Source organism: Choloepus didactylus, chromosome 20 (genome assembly GCF_015220235.1).
Source record: "Choloepus didactylus isolate mChoDid1 chromosome 20, mChoDid1.pri, whole genome shotgun sequence".
Lineage (NCBI taxonomy): Eukaryota > Metazoa > Chordata > Mammalia > Pilosa > Megalonychidae > Choloepus > Choloepus didactylus.
The window spans coordinates 45193638-45212742 of NC_051326.1; positions in this window are offsets into that span (position 1 = coordinate 45193638).

The window sequence follows — 19105 nt, forward strand, 5'->3', positions numbered from 1 at the left end:
AAAAAAAGCAATAAATTTATAGAATGACTCTTTGGTCAGAAATTTCCTCCTGACATCTTCAGACTCCTGTCTCTTGGGGCCCCCAAAATTATTCTCCCAAGTAAAAGTCCCTGGTCATTTCTCTGCTCCCTGCCCACAAACAGACAATACACATAAATTTCTCCACCAATCATAAATGCCCTCTATAAGTGTTCTTTACAGGCTCTTCTGATCACCCAGTGACAAATATGAAACTCCACTGCATCTGAAGACATAGAACAGCGGTTATTAACCCTTGCAGCAGATTAGAATCACCTACATCAACAATGAAAAATACAGATGCCCAGGCCTCACATGCAACATTTGATTTCACTTGCCTGGGGCAGGGCCTAGGCACCTGCACTTTTATAAAGGCTCACCGGATGAGTCTAATGTGCATCCAGGGTTAAGAACTGTCACCCTAGAGGATTTTCTAAAAACATCACCATGTCTCTAAGTTTCATCTCTCCCAAAGAGGAATAAGCTCCTTGAGAACCTTTTTCATTTTTAGCCCCCACATTTTAAATCACAGCATAGCGCACACAGGAGTATTAAATAAAAACATGATTACTATATTGTCTCATAATAAAAATACTAAGAGCCCTGTCATAAGCTGATTTGTATAAAGAACAAAGAAAAATAAAAGGGATAAAGGAAAAGTTGTGGCAAAGTGCAATTGCAAAATGAGGAGGAAGTAAAATCCCACACACAACGGACATTTGTATGCTCGGGTACGCATGCAATTTCTTGATTATTCCTAAAATTGTACTGGAAGGAAATGAGCAATTCCAGGAGCAAAACTGGCCCAGGTGTTGTCTCAGTTTGCCAGCCTGCCATGGCAAATACTACATGATGGGTTGATTTAAACCACGGGAATTTATTGGCTCACAGTGTGAGGCTAGAAGAAGACCAAAAGCAAGATATCAGTAGCCTTGCTTTCTCCCTGAGATAACAGCGTTCCAGGGCTGGCAGCCAGCAGTCCTTAGGGTTCCTTGGCTGGTAACTCTGCCTCGTGTCACATGGTGATGTCCCCCTCTATCGTTTGCTCTTCCGATTTCTACTGACTTCCTGCTTCTCCAGTTGGCCTCCTCCAACTTCTGGCTTCCAGTCTCTTCTCTTGAAAAAGTCTCCAGCAATACAGATTAAGGCCCACCCTCATTCAGTTGAGTCACACCTTAACTAAAAATAACATCTTCAAGAGATCCTACTGTTACGTGGACTGAGATTAAGAACAGGTCCCTGCTGGGGTACATAATTTAATCTACTACAAATGTAAATAGTCACTATGAAAAGTTACTCTGAAGGTCCCAAGTATGCAGGAGGGATGGTCCTTTTATGAGAAAAATAGCTAGGATAACTGGGTGGGGAGAAGAAAGCTGGGACATGAGATACAAAGGTAGATGATGAAACCAAAGAAACCAGCAAAGATGACATTCACACTAAATGGTGACCTGAATGGGTATTTCTAGACTGGGAGCTGAGCACAGTGAGGGTCTGGGTCTGCTGTAGGTGATTTTGTCAACATCTCTGCCACCCCGACCATGTCTTTGGTCAAGGCACACCAAAAGTAGGCTCCTTCTAAGGGCCATTCACCCTTTATAAGGCCATCTTTGAATCTCTCCTCTTTCTGGTAGTGACAGACTCAAGAAAATGTCTCTTATGTTACACCCCCCCTCTGAAGATTGGCTTATAATTAACGTCTGGGATCGAAATAGGTTGGGCTGGATTCACCATGTGTTCAGTGAATCTTTAGAATTTAGGAAATGCCATCCTGTCAAAACAGCTTGACAACAGGAGACAAACATTTTGTTATTGAAAGTCAAAAACTGGACACTCTCTTTGCACTGCTGCATCCTCTGGCTGCCTAGAGGGAAGGCCATGTGCTGGGAAGCTAAAAGAAAACATTTTTTTTTTCCCAAAATTATTACTCCCATTACAAACGACCAAGTAGAGCTGTAAATATTTCCACTCGTCTAAAAGGAACCATTTAACTTAATTTTACAGAACATTTATCTGAGGTTAAAAATAACATAAATTAGCATATAATGAGTTTAGAAAGGCAAATTTTCACAACACTGGTGCTTACATTTACTTTTCTAAATTTCGGTTAACTATTGATTGAAAAAGTTAAGAACTAATTAAGAGCCTGAATTCCTATAAACAGATTTGAAAAGGCTTAACAATTTAACTTATGAAAAGAGGCATCATTTCTAACATTTTTATAGGACATTGAAAAAGACAAGACACGTAGATTATTGATCACTTAACATCACCAATAAAGGCTATCCCCCATAACTGTGGGATCCTTTTAGCTGTTTCAAAGGATTCGATCCATAAAAGGAAATGGAGGCCATATACATTACAAAAATGCTTTGGGGGTTTCAGATATCTCCATTATTCTTGTGAAAATAATGGCAATTATACTCTCTGAAAAATTTAAAAATGTTTACTGTTATAAAACGTTATAACCCTCTCCAGGTGCCATCCTTCTTCACTAAGCTTCTGGGCAAAAAACTAAATTTTCTTGACAGGACTCCACTAAAACTACTCTTTTCAGTATAATAAATGAAATTTTACTTGGACAAACCTAATGGTCAATTCTTTATCCAAAACGTACTTCACTTCTCAACAGCATGTTATATGGTTATCTTTTTGTCCTTCTCGGAACCTTTTGTTCTACTTGGCATCTTGGTTTTCCTTCTTTCTTACTGATGGCTTCTCGGCTGACTCTAAATTTTGGAGTACCCCAGGACATAATCCTCTGATTTGTTCTGTATCTGCATTCATTTCTTAGGTCATCTTGCTAAGGATCCTGATTTAAATTCACCTATGAGCTGATGATACTTAGGTTATTTATCTTAGCCCTACATTTTTTCTCTTGTTGAGTTCAGAATCATAATCTAACTGCTTACTTGTATAATGGATATCTCAAAACTAACTTGGCTTAAAGAAATGATCTCCCAAGAACCTTCTCCTTCCCAAGTGGTACCCCATCTATGTGAATGGCACTGCCATTTTACTATTCACCTGGATCAAAATCCTCAGTCATCTTTGATTCCTTTCTTTCAAACCTGCATTCAACCCATCATACTCATACAGCAAATTGTCAAAATATAATTAGAATCTGACCATTTTTCAACATCCCCACTATTCCTACCCTAGTCAAAATTATCATCTCTTGCCTGATTAGTTCAACGGCCTCCTAATTTGTCTCCGTGTTTTCATTCTTGCCCTCTTGTAATCTATTCTTCACTCAACAACCAAAATGATTCTTTTTAGTTGTAAATCATATCATGTCATTCTGCTCAAAATCCTCTGATGACTTCCCAGGACACTTAGTCTTTATAAAGCCAAAAACAGAAGGGAAGGGGAGGAGAGGGGAGGGGAGGGAAGGGGAAGGGAGAGGAAGGGGAAAGGAAGGGAGGGAAGAGAAGGCAAGGGAGGGGAGAGGAGAGGAAGGCAAGGGAGGGGAAGGCAAGGGGAGGGAAGGGAACTGATATCATGTTCCCTTCAGGTCTCTATCTTCCTTACACACGTGCTCTGGCTATGCTAGCCTTTTTACTATTCCTTATATATGACAAGTACACTCCCCCAGTGCCTTTGCACTTGCCACACTCTGCCAGGGAAGTCCCTTTCCTGGAAATTTTCAGATTGCTCACTTCAGATCTTTGCCCAAAGATCACCTGCACAGAGAACTTTCCTTGCTTAACAAGTCTTGTCATTCTCTATCCCTTCAATCTGCTTCTGTGTTCCCTCATAATATTTATACCATGTACCGGATTGCATATATTATGTCCTCCAGAAAAGGCCATGTTCTTTGATGCAATCTTGTGGGGGCAGACATATTAGTGGGGATTAAGTTGGAATCTTTGGATTAGGTTGTTTCCATGGAAATGCGCCCCATCCAACTGTGGGTGATGACTCTGATTGGATAATTTCCATGGAGGTGTGGCCCCGCCCATTCAGCATGGGCCTTAATTAGTTTACTGGAGCACTATTTAAGCTCAGACAGAAGAAGTGGGCTTGCCACAGCTAAGAGGGACATTTTGAAGAATGCACAGGAGCTGAGAGAGGAGCTGAAGCTTACAGAGACATTTTGGAGATGGCCTTTGAAAGCAGACTTTTGCTCCAGAGAAGCTAAGAGAGGACAAACACCCTAAGAGCAACTGAGAGTGACATTTTGGAGAGAAGCTGAAGCCTAGAGAGGAACATCCCGGGAGAAAGCCATTATGAAACCAGAATTCTGGAGCAGATGCCAGCCATGTGCCTTCCCAGCTAACAGAGTTTTCCAGACGTCACTGGCCATCCTTCAGTGAAGGTACCCCCTTACGTTGGACACTTTGTAGCCTGAAGACTGTAACTTTGTAACCAAATAAACCCCCCTTATAAAAGCCAATCCATCTCTGGTATTTTCATTCTGGCAGCATTAGCAAACTAGAACATACCACCTGACTTTCTATCTTTCGTTTGTTCTCCATTGTCCCCACCAGAATATTAGCTCTGTGAAAGAGGGAGCCCTGTTTCACTATTCCTAGTTCAGTGTTTGGCACACTGTAGGTCATGAATAAATATCTGCTGATGCAATTAATAAATTAATACATAATTGGTGATTTTCAAATGTTTTAGATGCTATTTGAACAAATAAAATCTATAGTACAACCCTATCACATAAATCTGGTGAGGAGAGTCCTGCCGTGCCTGAGGGGCAGAGGGGTCTGTATGTCAGGCTGCTAACCTTCCCCTTGGCTTCCCAGGCAGCCCCTGAGATATCACAGGGGGCCCTCAGGCTCCAGGGAGTTCCCTCATATAACTCTACCCCAGATGAGCTCTAAGAAACTCATAGGTATGATGGTAGGGTATAGTAATTAAGAGTGTATCCCAGGGCCAGAGGGTAAAGGTTGAAACTGACTGTGTGTTAAAACTTCAACTTCCAGGTGAGACCAAGGGAAGAGATGTTGATTTGGTGTAGGATCTATATTTTCTCAACAATATAACTCCTACAGTCAGTTAGTTCAAACACCACAATTGCAAGGAACTTTGAATAGGAAGTGAGATATGATAGGTCTGTATAGGTTAGAGTGAAATATCAACACATCCCAAAGAAATTTGGGTGGAGAATAAAAACATATATTTGGGGCCCCCCCTGAGGAGCTGGGGGAGGATGCAGAGGATGTTGGGCTTCTCACCTGGACTGTTGCTGAAGTTCTCACAAACATTGGGGACTGACAGCTTGATATGCTAAGCCCTCTATCTTGGGGCTTGCCCCTTTGAAGCTTGTTACTGCAAGGGAGAGGCTAAACCTGCTTAGAATTGTGCCTAAGAGTCTCCCCATGAGTGCCTCTCTGTTGCTCAGATGTGGCCCTCTCTCTAGCTAAGCCACCTCGGCAAGTGATATCACTGCACTCCCCGCTACATGGGACCCGACTCCCAGGAATGTAAATCTCTCTGGCAACGCAGGATATGATTCCCGGGGATGAATTTGAACCCAGCATCCTGGGATTAACAACACCTTCTTGACCAAAAGGTGGACGCAAAATGAAATGAAATAAAGCTTCAGTGGCTGAGAGATTTCAAATGGAGTCAAGAGGTCACTCTGGTGGACACTCTTACACACTATGTAGATAACACTTTTTAGGTTTTAACGTACTGGAATAGCTAGAAATAAATACCTGAAACTATCAAACTCCAACCCAGTAGCCTTGACTCTTGAAGACGATTGTATAACAATGTAGATTACAAGGGGTGACAGTGTGATTGTGAAAACCTTGTGGTTCACACTCCCTTTATCCAGTGCATGGATGGATGAGTAGAAAAATGGGGACAAAAACTAAATGAAAAATAGGGTGGAATGGGGGAGATGTTTTGGGTGTTCTTTTTCACTTTTATTTTGTATTCTTATTCTGATTCTTTTTGGTGTAAGGAACATGTTCAAAAATAGATGGGGGTGATGAATGCACAACTATATGACAGTACTATGAATAGTTGATTGTATACCATGGATGATTGTATGGTATGTGAATATATCTCAATAAAACTGAATTTAAAAAATTAAGTGTGTATCCCTAGATAAAATTAGATCTATAATATTAGCTATTAGCTAATATTTTTGGTGTGATTAGAGTATTAGGCACTGTGTTAAATGCTTATCTTTCATTATCTGATTTAACCTTTCCAACAATTGTATAAGGCATGCCGTTATTTTCTCCCATTTTAAAGAGAAAGAAACTAAGTCATCAAGAAGTTAAAAAAAAAAAAAAAAACTTGTTAAACATTACACAGCAAGTAAGTGGCAAGGCTAGAAAATGAACCCAAGCTTTTCTGACATCAGAAACCACTTTCTTCCCCACTAGAATACAAGCTGACTTGGGTTGATGAAATATGATCAAATTTCCACCAACAAACATGGTTTCAGAAATTTTATATTAAATAGTAGTCTAACTATACTACAGTGACAACAATCCCAAAATCTCAGTGACTTACAGCCACAGACATTTATTCCTCGCTCACTCTGTGTGTCCATCTCAGGTTGGGGTGGGGGCTGTGTTCCATGCTGTCCTCACTCAGGGACCCGGACTCAGAAAGCCTCCACCCCCTGAGCCCTGCTGCTGGCCATGGAAGGAGGAAGAGGAGAGAGAACCACACGCTGGCTCTATAGGCTTCTACCCACAAGAGCTGTGTGTCACACACACCCAAATATCATTGGCCCCAAGCACGAGTCACATGGGAAATGCAATCCTACTGCATTCCAGGAAGGGAGAGAACTAGAAATACAGGTGAACAGCATCAATGACCACTGTAGCAACTATGCCTTCGATGGATGGCTAATTTTCAAAATCATAAGTCAAATAAGGTGAACACTAAACTTCTTCTGAAGAGGTCTGAATCTCCTTTGATTTATTAGTTACCGTGGGAACTTTCAGGATTCCAAGATGAACCACCGCATCCATCATTCATCCTAGCCTTGTACTTGGGTGGTACGTGCCTGGTACTGCCGAACCACAGTGGGCTTGTTCCCCCACTAGAATGTGTGATCCAGGAGAGATGGGGCTTTGTTTTATTCACGACATTACACAGCACCCAGAACTGTATCCCAGATTCAAGAACAGCCCCTAGTATGTAGTTGGTGCTTCATACATATTTTTGAAACAATGCACAGTTAATAGAATCACAGATAGATACACAGACAGAAGACTTATCCAACTCTATTATGAAACAATAGCATCTTTATTTAAAGGAACACACAGACACACACACACACACACACACACCAGCTCCCCAGGAAGAACCTCCCTGCAGCTTCCCTACCCAGTGGTGAAGCCCCAGGACAAAATTCAGCCCCAGGACAAAATGTCTCCATCAGAGGAAGGGACTTCATCCAAGACCTTGAGACTGGCCTTTGCAAAACATTTGTCCCACTTTTCTACTGTAGACAAGCACACATATTTTCTCCATCTATTTAATTAAATTTAATTAAATTTATTTGCAGTGTAAGAAAATTCGAGTGCACAAACCATATGTAATTGAGATAAATCACCAGCATGCTCATTTTAATCGATCATCTTGGCACAGTTAAAATGTATGAAACAATTCTTCTCCAAGATTGTTCCAGGGTATTTTTCTTCCTTTCTATCAAACAGAACCCTGCAAGCCTGGAGGGAGCCTTTGGTAAAATCTTGTCATTTTACACTCGGGGAAATGACTCTGGAAGTTGAGCGACTTACTTAAGATCACAAACACTCAGTTCCACATACAGCTAAGCAGCGGCAGACGCAATTCCACAGAGCTCAATTTTAGACTTCCATACCTGGGATTCTATTTCTTCCCTCCAAGGACATCTCACTTTACATAATCTAGTATTAGGCAAATGGATTGCCCTTTAACCCCTGGTTTTACTCTGGAAGAGCAAGTTCAATCTTGTCAAATGGGAGCTCTGATTTCTGGTACAAACTATTTTTCACACAACTATAGTTGAGATGAAATGGAGTAATGCAGAACAGGGAGGCACAGAAACCTTGCTTAAGTGTTTGTGCAAACGCATACTAGCCAGACATACTTAAAATAATCATGTTTAACATTTCTGTAGAATGAGGGAATTGAATGAGAAAAAATAACCTAAATTCTCCTTTAAATCTGGAATTTTATTACCATTATTTCAATACCTCACTTAGGTGCTTGTTTTCTTTTTATCTCTTCTTCCTTTCCATTACTAGTTACTTCCCATTTGTCAATACTCTTAATCAAACACATAATTATGCACTATTACATGAAAGCATGATACTTCCCCATCACCACCAAAAAATGCTCTATACCATGCAAATAAAATGAGAACTTTAGAATATTACTTCCTCACTCCCCATCCCTGGCCTCATCATGAAACCTTTGAGGACTGTTTACATGGTTCTTTCCTCCAACTCCTAGGTGTGCTGTGATAGTTTGATACTTTTTAATTCCAGAATATATTTTAGAATTTCCCTTGCAATATGACTCTTCTATTTCAAGCACCCTTATTTTTTTTATATTCATTTTATTGTGATATATTCACATACCATGCAGTCATACAAAACAAATCATACATTCAATTGTTCACAGTACCATTACATAGTTGTACATTCATCACCTAAATCAATCCCTGACACCTTCATTAGCACACACACAAAAATAACAAGAATAAAAATTAAAGTGAAAAAGAGCAATTAAAGTAAAAAAGAACACTGGGTGCCTGTGTTTGTTTCTGTTTGTTTGTTTTCTTCCCCCATTTTTCTACTCATTCATCCATAAACTAGACAAAGGGGAGTGTGGTCCTTATGGCTTTCCCAGTCCCATTGTCACCCCTCATAAGCTACATTTTTATACAATTGTCTTCAAGATTCATGGGTTCTGGGTTGTAGTTTGATAGTTTCAGATATCTACCACCAGCTACCCCAATTCATTAGAACCTAAAAAGGGTTGTCTATATTGCGCATAACAGTGCCCACCAGAGAGACCTCTCAGCTCGTTTTGGAATCTCTCTGCCACTGAAGCTTATTTCATTTCCCCCTTTTGGTCAAGAAGATGTTCTCCATCCCACGATGCCTGGTCTACATTCCTCCCCGGGAGTCCATATTCCATGTTGTCAGGGAGATTCACTCCCCTGGGTGTCTGATCCCACGTAGGGGGGAGGGCAGTGATTTCACCTGCCAAGTTGGCTTAGCTAGAGAGAGAGGGCCACATCTGAGCAACAAAGAAGCATTCAGGAGGAGGCTCTTAGGCACAATTATAGGGAGGCCTAGCCTCTCCTTTGCATCAAGTATCCTTATTTAGCATTTATATAAGATATTCCCAGTCTACCATAATCCGCTGTCCATTCCCATAATCAGCCTCATTTGGAAACCCTACCTGGGCTTTCCAAAACTGTCTTCCAGGCCTGCTCTGATTACAGGGGGATGTCCTGCCTAACTTCCCTTTGTCAGGATTCCCACAAATAAAAGGCTACTTACATTTGGGAAGGAAAAAGAAGTACCATGTATACAAGCTTCCATGTTCCCAAAATTCCCTGCTTCCCTGACAACTCATGAGAACAGTTACAGGCAATGAATAAAATTTCCTTTTTTACCCTGCATGCATCTCTGCATGCATGCATCTAATTAACAGCTGCAATGTTTATATCCTTGACACAGTTTTACCTTTTGGACATTCACTGTTTCTCAACTGCTATCTACCCAGTGAATTTTCTTTCTCTTTTCTGCCTATTGAAATCCCAACCATTTTTCAAAATTAAGCTTAAATAAAATACCCTCCTTGACTTTTTCATTCTATGTCGGTCTTTGCCACCTTTAAATTTTAAAAGCAGTTACCTGTCAGCAGTGCATAAATTGCGTCCACTGACTAGACTACAACCTCCTTGAGGACCATGATTCTGTCTTATTTATTACTTTATTCCTCACAGAATGTGCCAAAATGCCCCCTGCTAGGAGAGCTTCATTCATTCATTCATTCATTCATTGAGAGTTTGGAAAGCACCCATTGCATGCAGGGAAACATAAAAATAACATCCTGAGGCCATCCCTCAGACGTGGGGTGAGAGTGAAGAATGTGAGTGAGGGGACTACAGACCTGCAAACTAAAAATAATAAGAGGAGAAAAGAGGAGGGGGAAGAAGGGAAGAGGGGAGGAAAGAAAGAACAAGAGGGGAAAGAAGAAAAGGAATAATAAGACGCCAGTCGGGAAATGGACAATGCCTAGTGGGTCAGGAAAGACCACACAGAGTTCACTGTTAAGCAGCACAAGAGTAACAGTTTCCCGCCAGCTAGAACGGCAGAGAAGAACATTCCAAGCTGGGAGAACACCATGCTCTGGAGTCTAGTGCATGGAAAAAAAAAGAAAACAAAAGGCTCGGGTGAGGTAAGAGGTTTTTTATGGGTTAAGTATGAGGTATTTATAAAAAATTGGATGGCAATAAGACTGAAAGATATGCAGAGAGCAGATTAAGAAGGGTTTTGTACTCTCTGCTAAAGGGTTTATATTCTATTCTATAGTGTTAGAAAATTTTACACAGGAGGTGATACAAGTTTATATCTTAGATAACTCTGAGAGGGGTGTAGAGGATAGATTGGAAGTAAAGACTTAAATTTTACCACTTATAAGACTTTTTGGTAGTTTCAAGAGAATGATAAAAGACTAAATGAAAGTAGTGATTTAATTTAAACAGAATGGGATAGAGAAGAATGGGTGGGATAGAGAAGAATGGGTATGACAGAGAAGAGTAGATGCATTCAAGAGACCCAGGGAAGAAAAATGATCATAAATAGTGAATAGAAAAATAAGAACAGGAAAGAATCTAAGATCACTCATATTTCCAACTTGTCATTAGGCTTGAATGGCATTTTCCAAATTAGATTCCCATGGGGGAAAAAGAGAACTCCATGGTCAAAGAAGTTGAGGAAACACTGACTATTACATACTTACATCGGTGACTAATGATGACAATTAGCATGCTAAAGACTGAAAAGTCCTGCAGAAAAAGAAATCTAGGAATGATATTGTGTGTGTGTGTGTGTGTGTGTGTGTGTGTGTGTGTGTGTGTGTGTTGCTGTTGTTGATTAATCTTAGTTTTTCTTAAATGTTTATATTAGAATCTAAATGTCTAAGGATCATTATTATAACTTTCTGTGCAACCAAAGAATCAAAACATCATGAACTTCACAATAATCCCCAGGCCAATTTTTGCCTAGCTTTAGCTTGTAGGGCAATAAATCTTTTAATCCCCCATATAGTGCCTAGTATGAGGTGGTGGTTTGGAATTGTTATGCACCCCAGAAAATGTCACGTTCTTGTAATCCATTCATGTGGGTGCAGATCTATTGCAGGTAGTACCCTCTGATTAGGTTATTTCAACTCTAGGATTGCCCCAAAGTGGGCAAAAGAAATCCTTTTACTGGAGTTCTTTGTAAGAGATGAAGCCCCAAGAACAGAGAGAAGCCCCAGAGAAGCTGACAGACAAGGACACACCCACAGAAGCTAAGAGAGGAAGCCAATAAAGCCAGAAGCTGAAAGCAATGAAACCCAGGAGAGAAGGACCATCAGACACCACCATGTGCCTTCCCATGTGACAGAGGTGTCCCAGACACCAGCAGCCTTTCTTCAGAGAAGGTATCATCCTATTGATGCCTTAATTTGGATATCTGCACAGCCTTAGAACTGCAAATTTGTAAGCTAATAAATTCCCATTGTAAAAGCAAATCCATTTCTGGTATATTGCATTCTGGCAGCTTTAGCAAACTGAAACATATGAATAACCCAGTAATTAATGTGTGAAAAGTTAAAATATAATAACTCTAAGCCGATGCAACAAGAGAGATCATTATTATACATGGAGGTCATGGTAATCAAGGTTTCTTCTATGGTGGAAATAGGATTCCCACACTTACTCAATAGTGAATATGGAAAAATTAAAGTATAATAGCCCTTGGCTGCTGCAATGAGATAGAACAATTATTATATAGGAAGGGCATGGTAATCAACTTTTGCCCAATGGCACTAATATTATTTCTTCTCTGACCATAATCAGAAAACTGTTCTTCCTACATAAAAGAACAGAAGTTAATCCATTCTATCAATTCAGCTGAAGAAAGTCAGCTGATCTAACAAAATACTTAAAGAAGACAGTGTTAACAATCTGTACAAACTGAGCAATAAAGAATTAGTGGGAATGCATTTTCAGAGAATACAGGAGGGAACAAATTTTAATTACTATCATCTATAAAAAACTAAATTCATAGCTTTAATTTTGAGTAATTATTTATATGTAGACTGATGTAGAGAACTTAATATAAAAGAGAAACATCCAAATGCAAACAACCAAGAAGTAACAACAGCATTTGACATAGAGAAAAGAACTTGAAAAACTTGGATCACTCCAAGAAAGGATGCAAACAAGACCAAGGGACAAATACATGCTTAAAAAGAGTTTCCACTGCTTCTTTAGTGAAGAGCTAATTAAATTAAAAATCCCTTCTGGTCTCATTTGTTGATTGCTGCATACAGTATACTTAGGTTAACTGTATTATTTATATATATGTATATATGTCTTTATGCATATTTGTGTATGCATGTGTCTCATTCAAAATATCTTTGGCCTTCTTATTAAGCTCTCAGTTAAAAAACCATTTAAAGTATTTAGAGAAATATCTGGAGATATCACCCAGCTTCTGACATCAAGATCTCACTGCCTGTATTGGGGAAAAAGCAGACCAGTAGTTATGTCTCCCTTTAAATGCTACATATTATCTACAGCACTGTGAATTTACATATGGGGAGAATTGGAATATTTCTGAATGAATAAACTCAACCAGACTGAGGAAGGGATATCACATTTCAATCCTGGGAACAAAAGTGGCAAACTGTTAACAATAAAAAGGAAAATGGAGTGGTAAGGAGAGGAGGGAAAACTATATATTCTTTTGTTAATTTTTGTTGATGTATTAAAGTGTTCCAATCACAATTTTGCTTACAAAATATAATAATGTAGGAAACAGACAAAAGAGGAACAAGATTCTCTGACAAAATATCCTACAACCAGTAAAATTATAGGTGGCAAATGCCTTACGTAAAACTGAGAGATAAATGAGATTCATAGTCAGACTAAGTCCACGCAGATCTACTACCACTCGGAGTTTCATAGCTCAAATAAAGATTTTCTATTAATTATTTGAAATGTAAAAATCCCTATCTTACGTTGTACAGCTTTCCTGAATTGTTTAAAAAGGAATATTCTATTTTGAAATATAAAGTATTAAGTTTATGAAGTTAAGTCACATTTTCAAATTCTTTGTGCATATCACTTTAGCTTTGTAGAAGGGATGTGGATCTTTTTCATTTCTTAAACCACTTACTGAACTTACCAAGGGTCAGCTGTTGCACAGGCCCTGGAGATAAAAAGCCAGCTGTCTAATTAGAGACGACGTGGTTTACAAAGTAACATGGTGCCTGCTGTTCTAGAGCACAGTTCAGAGAGCTATAGTGATGTTTGGAAAAGGCACATAACCCAATTTAGGAGGGAAGACTCTCTCAGAGGAAATTATACCTGTGCTGAGTCAACAAAGGAGCAGAGTTATTCAAGTAAATAATAGGATGGAAAAAATAGTCTCAGCAATGAGACCAGCATGTGCAAAGTCTCACCAGGATGTCCAACCATGACACAGTCAAGGAGTGTAAGTGGACCTTAGAGTGGAGACAGTATAAACACCAACCAACCATAGACAGTGGCTGGTAACAGAAACCTTTAGGTGTGAATTTGGAGGTTATTCTGGGGATACATTTATGGAGTCTCATATAAGACATTAGCAGGTATGCATTTTAGAAGGATGGCACTGGCAGTAGAAAGGATAAGACTTTAAGTGGGAAGCATATTAGAAATCAGTTAAGAGTATGTTATAATAATCTGGTCAAAATATCAAAGAGTGAAAGAGAACAAAACCAATGGAATGAGATTTAAAAAAAAAAAAAAAGGAGTGGAAGGATCCATCACAGATAAATGTATAAACAAAATACAATGGAATATTATTATATCATAAAAAGGAATAAAGGGCTGACATGCTATAACATGGAAGAAACATGAAAACATTATGCTAAGTGAAATAAGCCAGCAGAAAAGGACAAATATTGTATGACTCCATTTACATGAAATATCTGGAACAAGCAAATGCACTGAAACAGAAAATATATTAGAGGTTACCAGGGCTGGGAGGACGGAGAATGGGTAGTTAATATTTAATGGGTGCAGAGTTTCTGTTCTCGGTGATGAAAAGTTTTGGTAATGGATAGTGCTGATGGAGCACAACATTGCAAAGTAATGTCACTGAATTACACACTCAAAAATGGTTAATATATAGAGAGAGATAGACACAATTTTAAAAAATTTAAAAAAATATATAGACACTGTTCTAGTTTGCTAATGCTGCCAGAATGCAAAACACCAGAGTTGGACTGGCTTTTATAAAAGGGGGTTTACTTGGTTACACAGTTACAGTCTTAAGGCCGTAAAGTGTCCAAGGTAACACATTAGCAGTCGGGTACCTTCACTGGAGATGGCCAATGGTGTCCGGAAAATCTCTGTTAGCTGGGAAGGCACGTGGCTGGCATCTGCTCCAAAGGTCTGGTTTCAAAATAACTTTCTCCCAGGACGTTCCTCTCTAGGCTGCAGGTCCTCAAAAATGTTACTCTTAGTTGCACTTGGGGTATTTGTACTCTCTTAGCTTCTCTGGAGCAAGAGTCTGCTTCCAACGGCCGTCTTTAAAATGTGTCTCATCTGCAGCTCCTGTGCTTTCTTCAAAGTGTCCCTCTTGGCTGTAGCTCCTCTTCAAAATGTCACTCACAGCTGCACTGAGTTCCCTCTGCCCATCAGCTCATTTATATGGCTCCACTGATCAAGGCCCACCCTCAATGGGTGGGGCTATGCCTCCATGGAAATATCTCATCAGAATTATCACTTACAGTTGGGTGGGGCGCATTTCCATGCAAACAACCTAATCAAAATGTTCCAACTTAATCCCCACTAATATGTCTGCCCCACAAGGTTGCATCAAAGAATATGGCTTTTTCTGGGGGACATAATACTTTCAAACCAGCACAGACACAATTTTAAAAAATTAAAGAAGGAGTAGAAGGAGATGGGGTCATGAATATAGAGGAACAGAAAAACCATGAGTGGGTAGAATATTTTCTCTTATCTTTGGTAATAAAAACAAAGGAGGGAAAAAGGAAAAACGGGTTCATACAATTTTGGAGAAGCAGGGCAAGAAGGCAAGGACAGTATTTCCTGACAACCTCTATTTTTTTATATATTAAATAAGAGGTCTTGTCGATTACCAAGATAAAATAAGTAAAGAAGTAGTTGGGGAGCTGAATTATACAGTTAAGATATAAAATTCCATGGATAGGGACTTAGGAGAGGGAGAACACAGAAGCATCTGGACAAGGAAACAGAGAAGGAAGTTCAGGTAAGAATGAGAGCTCATATAAAGTGGAGGCAATTTTTTTTTTTTTTAATCAGCATCTACTGCACACATATTTAATATTCTCTAGCAGTAATCACCTCTTTGGGGTGGAGAATAAAGAAGAGCAATGATGACATTAATCCATGCTTGGAATTTTGCTAAGCAGGAAAATGATAGGTTAGGGAGGGAAGAGCCTAGGAGAGCAGATGTTATCAAAGGTAACTGAAACAATGGATTCATGTGGTTCTAGCTCTTTAGGAAAGGAAATGAAGACAAGATGGGATGGATGAAGGAAGGAAGCCATAGTGTCAAAGGACTTGGTCTTGTATCAGATAGCAAGCATCTCCATCCCAAGGCATGAGTTGCTCTTGGTGGCAGAAAGTTACCTTCACAGGACAAATGAAAAATAGAGTTTAATGTTACCATTTGATGCAGGTGAACACCAATGGAGAAAAACACAGACCCCTGTAGCTTGGTATCACCATATTCTTATGACTCCATCCCCAGGTAAGCCCTGGGGCACCAAAGAAGAACATGTTATTTAGGTGAATGAGCACACAAGAGAACAACTTTCTCAAAGGCTGACACTTACTTAACTGGTCTTCCCTAATTAGCGCTAGATGAGCTAAGCTAAGAATTCTCCTTGACTCAGTGGCTAAGGGGAAATGGCTTACATTCCCCTAGACGACTTCTTGTACCTTAGTGCATAAACTGGTTAAACATAAACTGAAATATAACCCAAACTCCCTCTGGGATCCTAGATCAATTTATTCATGTGGCTAACTGAGAACTGTATGCCAATGCAATCAAATAAGAAAAATAAAAACCAAATTAATTTTATAAACATATTGCCTTGTCAGGCTATGGTCAGCGTCTTGGTTTGTCAGGGCTGCTTTAATAAAGTATCACAGACTAGAAGGCTTAAACCACAGAAGTTTACTGTCTCGCCTGCCTGAAAGCAGGTGCCTGTAGAGCCATGCTTCTTTTTAAAGGGGACAATGTGTTTCCTGCCTCTCCCCTGGCTTCTGGTGGGTGGCCAGCAAGAATGGCATTCCTTGGCTCTTGGCTCAGGGTGGATTATTTTAGCCTCTACCTCCCTCACATGACTTCTCTCCATCTCTGTCTCTTGCTGTGTCCAAATTTCCTCTCCTTAGCAGGATACCTGTCATATTGGATTGGACCCACCCTAACCCAGTTTGCCCTCATCTTCACTAACAGCATCTTCAAAGATCCTATTTACAAATAAGTACACATTCACAGCTCATTGTGTCTCTTTTTATGCAATTTTAGCAATTTTAATGAGATATATTCACATACCATACAATCATCCAAAGTGTAGAATCAGTTGTTCACAGTATCATCATATAGTTGTGCATTCATCACCACAATCAATTTTTGAACATTTTCATTACTCGAAAAAATAAAAATAAAAATAAAAATAAAAATAAAAAAGAGCACCCAAAACATCCCATACCCCTCCTCCCTCACTATTATTCATTTACTTTTTGTCCCCATTTTTCCACTCATCTGTCCATACACTGGATAAAGGAAGTGTGAGCCACAAGGTTTTCACAATCACAGAGTCACACCACATATTGAGGACCACAACTGAATCCATATCAGTCAGAATGGAGACTTGAGGCCCTCATCCTAATCTTTAGACCAGAGACCCCTATCCTGGAACTCTATACAACTTCAGTCTGACAAGATTAAGAATGTGAATCCTGAGACCAATTAATAACAACTGGGTATTGGTAAGTCTACAGTGAAGCACATGCAACTCTTCTACCATACATCCTGACATATAAATCCTAACAAATTTCCTGAGAAATTTACTCTCGCACTCTTCACAGCAGCTACTCAATCTTTATGACCTCTCCTTAGTCTTCTCTGACCCCACAACCTTGCCTCTTCTTTCACAGAGGAGATCAAAGCCATGGACAAGAACTCCTTTACCTTTCGACTACAAAACTATTCTGTGTTCTCTCCTGATCTCAGTTACAGTGAGATACATGTCCCGTGCATCTAAAACTAAACTCTCCAATTGCTTTCTACAGCCCATACTCTCCTAAGGCAACTTTGTTCTGTTGGGTAACCTCTCTTTGTCTATATACTGTATTTAACCCCCCCCCCACACTGGGTTTTTTACATGAACATTTAAATATGGTGAAATCTCTCCCATCATCAAAAAATGAAAGAGAAATTTCCCTCAAGTAGAAGGGAGGTCTGGTTGCAATTAAAAGTGTGAGTATAATGTTTCTTCAGCTTTCATAATAATTGTTTTAAAACAAAATAATTAAGAAACAAGGATTTAAATATATTATTTTAAATATGATTTTTTAAAATACATCACATTCCTTTTGAATTTCTGGGGAAGAATGAGAAGAAAAGACACTAAACACATACACTCCACAAAGCAATGGGCATACAATTATTTTAAAGTTTTTAAGCAATATAAAAATATAAACTCAAAAAGTTTATATATATATATATATATATATATAAACACACACACACACACTAAAAAAGTGTAAATATAAACTCAGAAAGTGTACATATAAACTCAAAAAAAGATAAAGTTTTTAAGCAATAAAAAAGATAAAAATGCAAACAAAATTAGTACAAAAGATATGTTATACGTAAAAAGGATACTGTCACACAGGAAAAAAGAAAAGACTCAGATATTATCAAAAAACAAAATCCAACACTAAGGTCTCCAAAATAAACAGACATAGACAATAGTTAAGATATTATTATAGAACAGTTGAATTCAGGGCCAAACTGTCAAAAATAGGAAGGAAATATCATAGAAGAGAAATAGTAAGACAAAACCTGTCATGAATCTGTATATATTGAAACAGCTAATGCAAAATCTGCAGAACATACATGAAGAAAATCAACAAAAATACAGTAGTATACAGCAATAGAAAATACCAGCCGTCACCCATCCCTTGTAATATCAAGTAGAAAAAAAAATAAAAAAATAAGAGTATGAAGCCTCTGAATAAAATATTGATAAAAAGTATCAAATAATATTCAAAGAAATGGAGAAACACACATTGCTGGGATACACTCACTATTAAGATGTGCCAGTTCTTCCTAACTGTATCTGTAAATTAAATGTAATCCCAATCAAAATTCTAAACAAAATTCTTTGGAAACCTGAAAAATGATTTTAAAGTCTTTCCGAAAAATACTTTTTATTCTCTTTTATTCTCTTAGTATCTCAGACTAATAAGCATGTAGGAAAAGTGAGGAGACAGAGGGTAATACAGTGAGGATTAGCCCTACAAAATTATTATAGTTTTATTACTATAAATAATAAAGTTTTATTACTATAAATAAAGAATAAAGTTTATTCTTAAATGGTATGATGCTGTTATAGAAATAGAAGAGAAGAAAAATCCAGAAATAAACAAAAGTATACATGGAAATTCAATATGTGATAAAGGTTCCATCTACAACTTGATTTATAATTTGGACAAAAGATAGTCCAGTAGGAAATAGTTCCATTAACACAAACAAGCAAGTCTAAAAGCGAGTTACATTTTCAGGGTAGAGGGAAAGATGATAAACACGATGAATTTGAGGGAATGTCAGTATATTCCAGGGAA